This window comes from Bufo bufo, chromosome 11 (genome assembly GCF_905171765.1).
Source record: "Bufo bufo chromosome 11, aBufBuf1.1, whole genome shotgun sequence".
NCBI classification, from domain to species: domain Eukaryota; kingdom Metazoa; phylum Chordata; class Amphibia; order Anura; family Bufonidae; genus Bufo; species Bufo bufo.
In genome coordinates, this window is record NC_053399.1 from 31,608,088 (window position 1) to 31,621,504 (window position 13,417).

The following is a 13,417-nucleotide window of genomic DNA, read 5'->3' on the forward strand; positions in this document are numbered from 1 at the left end:
GACCGTGATTTGTGGACAATAATAGGACATGCACTATCTTTTTGCAGAACGGAAATATGCAAACAGTGCACACAAAGTACCTTCCGTTGTTTTTACGGACCCATTGAAGTGAATGGTTCCGCATACGGTCCGCAAAAAAAATGGAACGGGAGCGGAAAGAAAATATGTTTGTGTGCATGAGCCCTAACTTTTATTAACTCTTTCTGGGAGGGAGATGGGAAAAACAGTAATACTGCCACTGCGTTTTTACGTTATAAATTTTAACCCTTTCGCTACCAGCGCCATATATGTACGGCGCTGGTAGCGCTGTGCAAGCATGACGCCCGCTCACGCGTGCAGCGGGCGTCATGGCTGGCAAGTCTCTGCTGTTTTCAAACAGCAGAGACCTGCGGCTAATTACCGCAACCAGCAATAATGCTGATCGCGGTAACTAAATGCTTTAGATGCCTTGATCAAGTGTGATCACGGCATGTAAATGCGCAAAAACCCAGAAGCTGGCGCCCATCCTACCTATGCCCTGTGTGTCCAATACGGGCATAGATAGTTGCGCTGAATACTGGTAGCTTTACTGAGAAAGCTAGCAGTATTCAAACTGCAATTCTTATTTTGGCCACCAGATGGCAGGCCAGGATAAGAAATTAGCAAGAGTGAGCAAAATAAGCTAGTACGGTAATAAATTCTGGGTAAACCAAAATTAAAAATAAAATAAAAAAATGTAATAAGCTCATATATGAGGCACATAATGATCACAAATTAAAAAAAAAAAAATATATAAAAGTTTAAATCACCCTCCTTTCCGTATAATTAAAAAATAAATACCTAAATAACAATAAATATAAACATCCTGGGTATCACAGCGACGAAAAAATGCCCATACTATTAAAATAGAAAAAATTCCAATACGGCGAATGGCGTAACGGAAAAAAGGGTCAAAATGGCCAATTTGCCATTTTTTCATTGCTTCTCTTACCCAAAAAAAATGTCACGCATACTCCAAAATGGTATCAATTAAAAGTACAGTTTGTTCCGCAAAAAATGAGCCCCTAAACAGCTCCTGCATAAGTATAAAAAAGTTATGGGGTTCAGAATTTGGTGATATAAAAAAAAAAAATTTTTTCTCAAAGTTTACATTTATTTGTACACTATTTAGACATAAAGAACCTATACATATCAGTTTTGCCATGAACAAAACGCTGTGGGAACAAAACTCGTAAAACGGTGGAGGGATTGTGTTTTTTTTCCAATTTCACCCCATTTGGAATTTTTATACTGCTTCTCACAACATTTTATGCCCTAATTAATGGTGGCATTAGAAAGTACAAATTGTCCCGCAAAATACAGCTATGTGACCGGAAAAATAAAAAAAGTTTTGGCTCAATAGGGAAGAAAAATGAAAACAAAAAAACCTCTGTTATCCAAAGGGTTAAGGCGTTCATTTTTCGGTATAAATAACATAATATATTTATTCTCTGAGTCAGCATGATTACAGTGATACCAAATACATATAGTTTTTTTTACATTTTACTACTTTTTTTGCAATAAAACCCCCCCTTTTTTTTAAAGGGAGTCTGTCACCACATTTGAGCCTATTAGACAGATCCAATAGCGTTATATGTGCCACCCAGAAGTTTAAAACGGTACCTTTGTTGCATATACCGGAGTCTTGTTTCAGCCAAAAATGAACTTTGTAGGTTCTGTAAATGCGCCCTCTCAAGTGCCCAGGGCGGCGTCTCAATCTTCCGAGCCCAAGACCGGACCTCCCCAACGGCTCATAACCCCGCCCTCCGTGTGCCTCTGCCCGCCCGTTTACGCTCCTCCTCTCTCCTTTTCCACTGCGCCGCAGGAGAGAGGAGGAGCGTAAACGGGCGGGCAGAGGCACACGGAGGGCGGGGTTATGAGCCGTTGGGGAGGTCCGGTCTTGGGCTCGGAAGATTGAGACGCCGCCCTGGGCACTTGAGAGGGCGCATTTACAGAACCTACAAAGTTCATTTTTGGCTGAAACAAGACTCCGGTATATGCAACAAAGGTACCGTTTTAAACTTCTGGGTGGCACATATAACGCTATTGGATCTGTCTAATAGGCTCAAATGTGGTGACAGACTCCCTTTAAGCAAAAAAAAAGTTTTTGCATTGTCGCTTCCCAAGACCCATAATGTTTTTATTTTTATTTCTATGGAGTTGTGTGAGGGCTTGATTTTTGTGGGACAACTTGTATTTTTCATTGGTATCATTTTGGAGTAAATGGCACTTTTTGATCGCTTGTTATTATGTTTTTTCGATGGCAACTAAAACTAAATTTTTTTTTCTTTTTTTTTACGGCGTTCACCATAGGGGATAATTAACATGATATTTATGTAGTCTGGGTCACAGCAATACCAAACATATGAGAAAGATTAAAAAAAAAAAAAATTTCATTGAAATACGTATATTCAATGGGAAAAAAAAGCGTAAATGGGATTTTTTATTGAATAAATTAGTTTTTTTTACCACAAGGGGACTATATAAGACAGCTTGTGAAATACTTTTAAAATGCAATGCACTATCCCTATAGTGCAGGGGTGCACAACCTTTTTTGGTCTGGGGGCCGCATTGTCACATCGCTCTATTTCAAGGGGCCGCAAATCAGCCGACAAATGAGCAATTCCTTGTTTATCGACTGATCAGCTGCACGATTATACCGGCCTGATATCAGATATGAGCGCTCCTATGAACACTTGTTCCCAGTAATTGTCCCAAATATTGTGCTGCAGCATAGCCCCTGAAACCAAAGAGTTAGGCCAATTTCACACGAGCGAGTTTTCCGCGCAGATGCGTTGCGGGAGGTGAACGCATTGCATCCGCACGGAATCCTGACCCATTCATTTCTATGGGGCTGTTCACATGAGCGGTGATTTTCACGCATCACTTGTGCGTTGCTTGAAAATCGCAGCATGCTCCTCTTTGTGCGTTTTTCACGTAACGCAAGCCCCATAGAAATGAATGGGGTTGCGTGAAAATCGCAAGCATCCGCAAGCAAGTGCGGATGCGGTGCGATTTTCACGTATGGTTGCTAGGAGACGATCGGGATGGAGACCCGATCATTATTATTTTCCCTTATAACATGGTTATAAGGGAAAATAATAGCATTCTGAATACAGAATGCATAGTAAAACAGCGCTGGAGGGGTTAAAAAAAATTAAAAATCATTTAACTCACCTTAATCCACTTGATCGCGATGCCGGCATCTCTTTCTGTCCCCTTTACTGAATAGGACCTGTGGTGAGCATTATTATAGGTAAAGGACCTTTGATGACGTCACTCCGGTCATCACATGCTACGTCACATGATCTTTTACCATGGTGAATCACCATGGTAAAAGATCATGTGACGTACCATGTGATGACCGGAGTGACGTCATCAAAGGTCCTTTACCTATAATAATGCTCACCACAGGTCCTATTCAGTAAAGGGGACAGAAGGAGATGCCGGGCCGCGATCAATTGGACTAAGGTGAGTTAAATGATTATTCTTATTTTTTTAACCCCTCCAGCGCTGTTTTACTATGCATTCTGTATTCAGAATGCTATTATTTTCCCTTATAACCATGTTATAAGGGAAAATAATACAATCTACAAAACACCGATCCCAAGCCCGAACTTCTGTGAAGAAGTTCGGGTTTGGGTACCAAACATGTGTGATTTTTCTCACTCGAGTGCAAAACGCATTACAATGTTTTGCACTCGCGCGGAAAAATCGCGGGTGTTCCCGCAACGCACCCGCACATTTTCCCGCAACGCCCGTGTGAAAGGGGCCTTATACTTACCTGCTCCCCGCCTCTCCGGTTTTTCGAACTGCCTCCGCTGTTTACACCTGGCAGTGCATGGACATGGAGTGGTCATACACCACTCCAGACAATAACTGGCTTAGGCGGTGATGTGGCCACAAGCAGCGTGTCACTGCTGAAGCCAGTCATTGACTGGAGCCGTGCAAGTGACCATGGTTATGCACTGTCAGGTGTAAACAGAGCAGGAACCGGAAGATGGAGGCAGCGCAGAGGACCAGAGCGGAGTGGAGCAGGTAATTATGAATTTTCTATTTCAGAGGCCATGCTCCAGGAGTCATTTTTACCAGAAAAGTGGCGACATTTCCTTCCATCCTGCCTCCTATTTATAAATCAGCGGTTACCTTCACTGCAGAGGACGGAGCTCACTGGTTATCACCATCTCCTGCCAATCCAGTTATAGGCGTCCTGCAGTAACCAGTAAGCACATTACCTTGCTAGTCGGGAAGGCGCCTATTGGTTAACGCTTGAATGACCAGGCCCGAAAAGGCCTTAATGACCAGACACTTTTTTGTGATTTAGCACGTATGGTGGTTCAAATGGTTGTAACTATCTTATTTGTTGGACTACCAAGATCATTTTTGCAACAATTTTTATTTGGGGGAAACTGTACATAACATTTTTAAAAAGTATATATTTTTTCAAACTATAGCTCCTTATTCTTTAAATATGCAAACTGACACCAAAATAAATTATTATAATTAGATCTCTATAATTAGATCTCTATTTTGTGTATTTTGCTATATAATCAAGTTTCACATGAATGGGGCAGTAATGGTGACGGTTTTGATTGGTGTGGGTGTCTTTTCTTTTATGTACGATTTTTTTTTTTAACTTAATATATTTCTGCTACATAATATGTCCCCCAAGAGGTCATAAAAAGCCATTGGGGACACTGTCACCTTTTAAAATTTTGCACTTTTTCATAAAAAGACTGTGGTGGGACAGTGAACACTCTCTTTTATTAAGCACTTTTTCCTTTTTATTTTATTTTATTTTTTTATTTATTTAGTTTTCAAATATTTTTTAAGCATTTTTTACTTTTTTTTTAAATATATTTTTACCACATAATTTGTCCCCAAGAGGTGACTGAAAGACCTTTGGGAGACAATAAGTGACTTTTTTTTTACTATTTCCACTGTAACTGGAGCATCCAAAGAAGCCCCAGTTACAGGGAAACCAGCCTGCTGCGGAGGCTTTGTACCAGGGCAGTGCTCCTCTGTTCCCGAGACACCCAGAGATCACGTGATCGCTGGGTCTACACTACAGAGCGCTCATAGAGGAGAAGGCAGAAGCGCTAATAAAGCGCTTCTGTCTTCTCCTCGGCTTCCCTGCTCTCACTAATAGCCGGGGACCCTTTCTGCTCCTGCTACAGTGCAGTAGCAAAACCTGTGCTGCATCTGCTGTGCAGCGCTCTGTGCAGAAACACAGCTGATTGCAGGATCAGCTGTGTTTCTGCCCAGCAGGGCGGGGGCCGCAAACCATGGCTCTGGGGGCCGCATGCGGCCCGCGGGCCGCAGGTTGTGCACCCCTGCTATAGTGCATTGCATTTTAATGGTAATGCTATTCTAGCATTGACCAGCAGGCTGCGCCAGAGAGGTGCAGCCTGCTGGAAATTACTGAAGGCTGGTCTGGGGCCTACATCAGATCGCAGGCAGCCTTCACACACATTGGCACCCCGCAAATGCGATCGCTCCCCCTGTCAGCACTTTAGATGCAGCGGGCGCCATTGCCCGCGGCATGTAAAGAGTTAAACAGCCCAGATCGGCACTCCTGTCGGTCTAGGCTGTTAAAGCAGGGACTTGGCTCTCATGTGAGAGCCGGGTCCCCGATGCACAGGGGACCCGTGCTGCGCTTAGACTGGGCTGCCGTAAAAAAGCGGCGACCCAGCCTAAGGCCCGTTAGTGACCGCCGTAAAAACACGTATGTGTGGTCACTAAGAGGTTAAAAACTACGTTAAGAATATTGGCTCCGTCCTACTGTACAATGTATGGCCACTGCGGAGGTCTTTCCGAAGTTTCAGCAAATATTGCGAGACTTACTTCGTCTCGCCTCTATCATTCGTCACTTCGTTTAGTCGCATAAATTACTGAATTAAAATACGAAGCTGATCTCGGCTTCGTTAATGAGGCACAAAGCCGAGTTCAGCTTCGTATTTTGCTACAGTAATTTATGCGAATAAACAAACTGACACGTGATAGAGGCGAGACGAAGTAAGTCTCGCAATATTTGCTGGAACTTCGGAAAGACCTCCGCCGAGGCCATAGATTGTACTGTAGAACGGAGCCGATATTCCTTACGTAGTTTTGAAAAGAATCGGGTTCAGATACAGCAATCCTGATTCACTCAACCCGAGCCGTGGGCAAATAGTTGTGCCAGGTGTCAGATTCACTTTTGGGGGATTTAATAGGTGGACAATTTGTTCATTGTCGTCTGGCAAATCTGTGAAGAAAAGGGAACTATGTGCTTAAGGCCTCAGGCACACGACCGTTGTTGTGTTCCGTTCCGCAAAATGGCGTTCCATTGTTCCGTGATCCGTTTTTGTTGCCGTGTGTCTTCCTTTATTTTTGGAGGATCACCAGACATGAAGGAAAGTAAAAAAAAGTCTAAGTCAAGTTTGCCATGCAAATGATAGGAAAAAAACAGACGTGGACGCGCGGACGCGGATGACAATCTTGTGTGCCTCCGCGTTTTTTCACGGTCCCATTGACTTGAATGGGTCCGCGAACTGTTTTCCGTGAAAAAAATAGGACAGGTTATATTTTTTTGACGGACTGGAACCACGGATCACGGACGCGGATGACAAACGGTGCATTAGCCGAGTTTTCAACGGACCCATTGAAAGTCAATGGGTCCGCAGAAAATCACGAAAAACGGAACAACGGACACGGAATAAAACAACGGTCGTGCGCATGAGGCCTAAAGGGAACCTGTCACCTGGATTTTGTGTATAGAGCTGAGGACATGGGTTGCTAGATGGCCGCTAGCACATCCGCAATACCCAGTCCCCATAGCTCTGTGTGCTTTTATTGTGTAAAAAAAAAGATTTGATACATATGCAAATTAACCTGAGAGGAGTCCTGTCCCTGACTCATCTCACATACAGGACTCATCTTAAGTTCATTTGCATATGTATAAAATCGTTTTTTTTACACAATAAAAGCACACAGAGCTATGGGGACTGGGTATTGCGGATGTGCTAGCGGCCATATAGCAACCCATGTCCTCAGCTCTATACACAAAATCCTGGTGACAGGTTCCCTTTAAGGCTCCATTCAGACGTCCGTAGTGCATTGCGGATCTGCAATACACCCGGTCGGCACCCCCATAGAAATGCCTATTCTTGTCAGCAATTGCAGACAAGTATAGGACATGCTCTATTTCCTTGCAAAGCTACGGACCGGAAGATCGGGGCCGTGCTCCGGAAATGCGGATAGCACATAGTGTGCTGTCCGCATCTCTTCCTGCCCCATAGAGAATGAATGGGTCCGCACCCGTTCCGGATAATTGCGGAACGGATGCGGACCCATTCTACGGACATCTGAATGGAGCCTTAAAGGGGTTGTCCGGGTTCAGAGCTGAACCCAGACATACCCTTATTTTCACCCAGGCAGCCCCCCTGAGGCTAGCATCGGAGCATCTCATGCCCGATGCGCTCCCTGGCCCTGCGCTAGATCGCGCAGGGCACAACCTTTTTTGTTTATCATAACACACTGCCGGGCGGAAGCTTGCGCCCGGCAGCGTGTTCGGTGACATCACCAGTTCTGATGCGCGGGCTTTAGCGCTGCCCTAGCCATTTTACTGGCTAGGACAGCGCTAAGGCCCGCCCATCAGTGACGGTGACGTCACCGGGCTTCCTGACAGCCCCATTGAGAGCACGGTTCGTCACCGAAACTCCTAAAAATGCCTTTGCCCTGCGCGATTTAGCGCAGGGCAAAGGAGAGCATCGGAGCATGAACTGCTCTGGAGCTCAAGTCATGGGGGCTGCCTGGGTGAAAATGGAGGTATGTATAGGTTCAGCTCTGAACCTGGACAACCCCTTTAAGGAAATGTGTCACTAAAATGTTATCTTCCACTTAAAACCAGATAGTAAAAGTCTCCTTTTTTCTAATCTGTTTTTATTTTCTGATTGTAGAACTTTTTATTCTATTTCCTGAACATGATGATGGGGGCGGCCATCTTGCCTGAGCTTAGGTGATATCATTACAGGCAGGATTAGAATGGCAGATAAGCAGATAACTACAGTAAAGTGATCTGTACAGACCAAGAAGTGGCGCCTATTATTAGGCCTAATAGCCAGCGCAAATACCTTAGACCCCATTTCACATGAGCGAGTTTTCCACGCGGGTGCGATGCGTGATGTGAACGCATAGCACCCGCACTGAATCCTGACCCATTCATTTCAATGGGTCTGTGTACATGAGCGTTTTTTTTTCACGCATCATTTCTGCGTTACGTGAGAATCGCAGCATGTTTTATATTCTGCGTTTTTCACGCAGCCCTGGCCCCATAGAAGTGAATGGGGCTTCAGTGAAAAACGCATTGTATCCGGAAGCAAGTGCGTTTTTCACTGATGGTTGCTAAGAGATGTTGTTTGTAAACCTTCAGTTTTTTTATCACGCGCGTGAAAAACGCATTGCACCTGCCCGGAAAAAACTGAACTGAACGCACTCGCAGACAAAACTGACGGAACTTGCTTGCAAAATGGTGCGAGTTTCACTGAACGCATCTGCAGCGTCCCACTCAGGACACGTGGGAACTGCAAAAATAACTGTAAACTGCATTACTGTGTTGCATGTCATTTTGCATTACATCACATTACATTATATCCCTGTTCGTAGGCTGGTTAGGTGTAATTTATACATCCCACCACTAGAGGGGGATAGCACTTAGTTTATATAAATACTTAGGTCAGGCCTAGTGTAGAAGTAAAAAGAGGGTAGAGAGAAGAGAGGAGTAGAGTCAGTTGCTAAGCTAAGACTACACACCACGGAGTAGTGGGTGAAGTCAGACGCAGCAATGTAGTAGTGCCAAGGTATGAGGGGCAGGAGAGCGTTTTCCTCCTGTGATCCTCTTAGTTCCTTACATCCTACAACCAGAGGATAGTGTTGCGTCCCTGGAAGAAATCCAAGAAAAGAGAGACATCGGTGATAACAGCCACTATCTAAGACTGGGTTCAGACCTGAGCGTATTCGATATGCGCTGTTTACAGGCGTTTTTATCAGGCGTATTTTGGGGCGTTTTTGTATTTTGGAAACGCGCGTCGTACGCGCGTTCTTGCTATTGACTACAATGACTTCCATGCGACAATACGCCCCAAAGAAGCTCCTGTACTTCTTGGGGCGTAGGGCGTTTTACAGCGCGTTCGTACGCGCTGTAAAACGCTCAGGTGAGAACCATACCCATAGGGAAACATTGGTTTTTGCCTGTTGAGCGTTTTACAGCGCGTAGGAACGCGCTGTAAAACGCTCAGGTTTGAACCCAGCCTAAGGCTTAACGGGCACCTTTGCACATGGTGGAGGACAATCTAGCTACAGTCAGCCTCACCATAAATTATAGAAGACAGATTAGCTACCTGTTCAAGGGCTTGGAAGATACAGAGATAATAGGACTAAGCATACCCGAAAAGAGTACTACAGAACCACAGCCTGAGTCAGAACCTAACCAAAACCTATTAACAGTGGATCAACAGAATTCCTCTAAAGATCAAAAGACTGTATTCTGTCTGGATGTATATGCTGCAACTAAAAACCAGCTACAGTAAAAATTGTGAGTTGTTTCCTACCACTGTCTACCTCATTCTTCAATACTACAGTCCTGATCAAAAGTTTCAGACCACTTGAAAAATGGCAAAAAAAATCCTATTTAGCATGGCTGGATCTTAACAAGGTTCAAAGTAGAGCTTCAGCATGCAACAAGAAGAAATGGGAGTGAGACAAAACATTTTTTGAGTATTCAATTTAATGAAAACAACGATTAAACTGAAACAGGCTGTTTTTCAGCTGATCAAAGGTTTAGGACCACACCTCCAAAAAAAAACTAAACCCCCCTAAAACAGAAATCCAACTTCCAAACATGAACTCGGTAATGAGTAGCTCCGCCGTTATTGTTTATCACTTCAAAACTTTGTTTCGGCATGCTTGATGCAAGCGTTTCCATGAGGTGAGTGGGAACATTTCTCCAAGTGGTGAAGACGGCCGCACGAAGGCCATCTACTGTCTGGAACTGTTGTCCATTTTTGTAAACTTCCCTTGCCATCCATCCCCAAAGGTTCTCAATTGGATTTAGATCAAGGGAATACGCAGGATGGGCCAAAAGAGTGATGTTATTCTCCTGGAAGAAGTCCCTTGTCCTGCGGGCATTGTGTACTGTAGCGTTGTCCTGTTGAAAAACCCAGTCGTTACCACACAGACGAGGGCCCTCAGTCATGAGGATGCTCTCTGCAACATCTGGACATAGCCAGCGGCCGTTTGACGCCCCTGCACTTCCTGAAGCTCCATTGTTCCACTGAAGGAAAAAGCACCGCAGACCATTATGGCGCCCCCTCCACTGTGGCGCGTAGAAAACATCTCAGGTGGGATCTGCTTGTCATGCTAGTAACGTTGCAAACCATCAGGACCATCAAGGTTGCAAAGTCCAAACGATCAGGACCATCTCTTGCAAAGTCCAAACGAGCAGTTCTGTGGCGTTCAAGGAGACGAGGTCTTTGAAGACGTTTTTTGTTTTTGAAGCCCTTCAGTCTCAGATGCCGTCTGATGTTTATGGGGCTGCAGTCAGCACCAGTAACGGCCTTAATTTGGGTCGAGGATCGTCCAGTGTCTTGACGGACAGCCAATTGGATCCTCCGGCTCAGTGCTGATGAAATTATTTTTGGTCTTCCACTTGACTTTTTTGTTCCATAACCCTCAGGATCATTTAAGAAATTCCAAATGACTGTCTTACTGCGTCCCACCTCAGCAGCGATGGCATGCTGTGAGAGACTCTGCTTATGCAGTTCAACAACCCGACCACATTCAAAAAGGGAGAGTTTTTCTGCCTTTGCCATCACAACGTGTGACTACCTGACAGAAAATGACAATGAATCCACATCTTTGCACAGATTTGGCCTTTTAAAGGCATGTGGTCCTAAAATTTGGATCAGCTGAAAAACAGCCTGTTTCAGTTTATTCGTTATTTTCATTAAATTGAAGCGCTCAAAAAATGTTTTGTCTCACTCCCATTTCTTCTTGTTGCATGTTGAAGTTCTACTTGGAACCTTGTTAAGATCCAACAATGTAAAATATGATTTTTGGCCATTTTTCAAGTGGTCTTAAACTTTTGATCAGGACTGTACCACTACAACTGGTTGTACCACCATAAACGGTACTGGCGTCACGACAAATACCACCAAGGGACCCAGCCACCGCAAGCACCCTAAACACCACCGTCATCAAGGGCACCTCAACCTCCATCTTGGCTGAAGCTTCCCTACCACAGAGCGTGCCCCGGAAGGTTTTGTGCTGTCTTCCTCAACACTGTGCTGCCAGCCCAGGGAGGCTTTCTGCTAACCGTGAGTAAACCGATGAACTGTATTACTACTGGCCCCTCATCGGCCCACCGTGCACCTCACGTGTCGCCCCTGCGGTTCTGGCTGGCTGCACATCCGGAGCCAATCCGTCACGCTCGTCTGAAAGAGGCCTTAGGGTTTTCGTTATTTTGTTTAAATATATTGATATGGAAAATTTAAAAAAACATCACAAAAAATTCTTTAAAGATATGTTAACCATAAAAACGTGATTTAAACAGTAGGTCGTTTTCTGATGACACATTCCCTTTAACGCCTCTACTTGGATCCAAAACAAATCAGAGGATGCAGGTGGATGTCGTCCGTGTGGTGTATGCCCACTGTCTCTCTCACAGCGGACACGGCTGCCAGACTATCCCCTCCAATGGCTGCCCCACATTCAGGTTGTGTCTCCTTACTCCTGGTGCTAGCTCCTATGGGTGGGAGGAGTACGGGCTATCTTCCCAACCCTTAAAATGCCAGTGCATATCTGGCTAATCTGTCCCCAGCTGATGGCTATGGGAACATGCCTGAGCAACAGGTTCCTAGCTTGTCTAGTCTTGCCAAGGCCTGACCTCTGCCTCCTACACTGATCTACTGCCTGTTTACCGTATTGCACAAACTCTGCCTGTCCTGACCTCGGCCTCTCCTCTGACCATGCTTCTGCCTGTCCTGACCTCGGCCTCTCCTGCTACCATGCTTCTTGCTGTCCTGACCTCTGTCTCCCCTCTGACCATGCTTCTGCCTGTCCTGACCTCGGCCTCTCCTGCTACCATGCTTCTTGCTGTCCTGACCTCTGTCTCCCCTCTGACCATGCTTCTGCCTGTCCTGACCTCTGTCTCTCCTCTGACCATGCTTCTGCCTGTCCTGACCTCGGCCTCTCCTCTGACCATGCTTCTGCCTGTCCTGACCTCGGCCTCTCCTCTGACCATGCTTCTGCCTGTCCTGACCTCGTCCTCTCCTCTGACCATGCTTCTGCCTGTCCTGACCTCGGCCTCTCCTCTGACCATGCTTCTGCCTGTCCTGACCTCGGCCTCTCCTCTGACCATGCTTCTGCCTGTCCTGACCTCGGCCTCTCCTCTGACCATGCTTCTGCCTGTCCTGACCTCGGCCTCTCCTCTGACCATGCTTCTGCCTGTCCTGACCTCGGCCTCTTCTCTGACCATGCTTCTGCCTGTCCCTTTGGTTCCACGCACCATTGTCTCTTTGACTCGCCTGGGTCAGCAGATTGTATTTTTTGTGGTAGCGGCCTGCGGTTCAGTCCACATCCCCATAGAAGGGGGTGGAAGGGTGAAGACCAGAGGACCGCCACGTCTATATGACCAGCACGTGGCCGAGCCGTTCTATCGGTCGTTTTACACGGGCTGGTTATTGGTTTGGCAGAACGTTGTCTCTGATCGCATCTTTTACGTAGCAGATTGTTTATCTGCGCCACATTTAACGGGTATGTGCTGCCGACAATAATGGCCACACATGTGGGCGTTCACCTCCGACGACTGCGCAGTGTAAAAGCTCCAATCCACAGGTCATTGACTGGCACTCGTTATGGGCAGTCATCCCTAAAACAGCTTTAAGATGGCGGAAAAGCTCCATTCAGGTTATTTTTGGCCAGTCATCAGCGCCTTTTCACGACATTTCTGTGAAAAAGTTGTATTTTTTCGGCCATACTGTCACTGAAACCAAATAATTGATGAACGGAAGCCCAGCGCACTCTAGGAGGGGACCTTCTAAATCTCTTCCTGTTCAAGTGCACTGGATGAGCTGTTGTCACCCAAAAGAAGTGTCCCTTGTTACTGGGCAACGGCAGGTGACAGTCCCAGGACACACTGTCCACACCCGCCTGGGGTCAGGTCGTTCCAGCAGCTGCCAGGCCTGGGAAGGAAGCGCGCCCCCGTGACTATGTATCGCTATGGGAGCAATGCGCGCTCCCGCCGCACAGGTACGCTCAAGTCAAGAGGGCGATGGAAAGGGAGGGGCGGGACAACGTTTGACCGGCAGCTCGTTTGGACCAATAAGAAGCCTCCGTCTGGTTTCTTCTGGTGACGTACCGTTTA